We start from the raw sequence: 1,720 nt of genomic DNA, 5'->3' as shown, positions 1-1,720 counted from the left end.
AATAAATATGTACATTACTAAATAAATAAATAATAAAAATAAATCAATAAAAAAAACTAAATAAATAGATAAATAAATACATTAATCATTAATACAACGATTTGACTTGAATTAAACCAGTTCATTTATGTTACCACTTCTAGGTTACCATTTTTTTTTGTGTACGGGTGAATCTCAGCAAACATGAACGATATTTCAACACAAAACCAAAAGGAAAATTAGAAATTAGATTCTGCATGAAGAAAATGAAGGTTAAAATCATCAACATTTTACACTACAATATTAATTTTACAACTGTAATCCACAGCAGTGGATTAAAAATTATTATTGTGAAAAAAATATTTATATTGCAAAAGTACATTTATAAATATATATATATATATATATATATATATATATAAAAAGGTAGAGTAGTATTCATGCTAAATTTATTTTATACCGACTTAATTAATATAGAAATGGGAATTTGGGGTTAAATGTGCTTAATGCACCAAAACACGTTTTTAAAATACACTTAATTTTCTTCAGGCTACATATATTTTTGTATTTCTTTCTTTTGATTCTGAAATTAATTTATACTGAATTTAATTCATACTGACTAAACTAACATACAGTAGGAATGGGAATTTGGGGTTAAATGTGCTTAAATATGCACAAAAATATGCTGTTAAAATAAGCTGCATGTTTTCATGCTAAATATATTTTCTTGTTTCTTTCTTTCGACTGTGAAGTGAAATATGAGCCGCGTGTGAGATTCACCGAGTAAAGCAGATTAATCTACAGCCTCACCTGAGAGACAGAGAGAAGACAGTTAGTCAAGAGACAACTAACACACAACCCAGTCACCATCACCATCATCACCATCATCATCAGACAAACACACATCTCTATACAGGAGTGATTCATTCTGTCAGTATCAGACACTGATCATATCAATCTGACATCTGCAGCAGCTCTGCTTCAAACCCTACTGAGGGAACTAACTAGACAGCTTCTGAGACATCAGTGAGCTGCAAAAGGATGCTTTCTAATAAAAATACCACACTATACTTGGCAGTGGTATTTCAGTATAACTGAGATACAATTATAGTTTTTATTGATATTTTGAATCAGTTTTCTGTTTTCATTTAAATTTTTATTTTAGTGTTTTTGGCATTTCCAGTAGTTTTTGAATTAAAAAAAAAAAAATATATATCTATATAGTTTCTATTCATTTTAATTTAATTTAATTTTTGTTCTATTTATAGCTTTTTATTTTTTTAATTAGTTTTTATTTTTATATATTCTGTTTTAATTTTAATTTTAGTTTATGCTCATTTTAATTTGAGTGTTTTTGGCATTTCCAGTAGGTTTTGAGAATTTTTCAAAAATTAAAATATCTATTTAGTTTCCATTCATTTTATTTTATTTTTATTTCTAGTTTTTTATATTTTGAATTACATTTTATTTTTATATATTCTGTTTTTATTTAATTCTACTTAAAGTTTTAGTAATGTTGCTGTGTGTTTATCTCATTTTTATTAGTTTTTGATTTTTTCTATTACAATTTTTATTTCAGTTTTAACTTATTTTAGTACATCAGGTTATTATAATATTTATATTATATATTATAAAATAATACATAATATTTCACTTTATATTTATTTCAAGTAATGAAAAAGGCTTTATATATGTGTTTGTGTGTGTGTATATATATATATATATAGTTTTAGTTAATGTT

The 1,720-nt window shown here is 24.5% G+C and overlaps 1 protein-coding gene across 1 annotated transcript in view; it reads right to left on the bottom strand.

Moving 5' to 3' along the window:
• Positions 1-1,720, bottom strand: part of LOC107670917 (netrin receptor DCC-like) — a gene marked incomplete at its 3' end in the record, with an annotated part of 205,240 nt that overhangs the window by 11,588 nt on the left and 191,932 nt on the right. The gene's annotated exons all lie outside the window — the stretch shown is intronic.

Source organism: Sinocyclocheilus anshuiensis, unplaced genomic scaffold, assembly GCF_001515605.1.
Source record: "Sinocyclocheilus anshuiensis isolate Anshui unplaced genomic scaffold, SAMN03320099.WGS_v1.1 scaffold1266, whole genome shotgun sequence".
NCBI classification, from domain to species: Eukaryota; Metazoa; Chordata; class Actinopteri; order Cypriniformes; family Cyprinidae; genus Sinocyclocheilus; species Sinocyclocheilus anshuiensis.
This window is presented reverse-complemented; position numbering and strand designations above follow the sequence as displayed.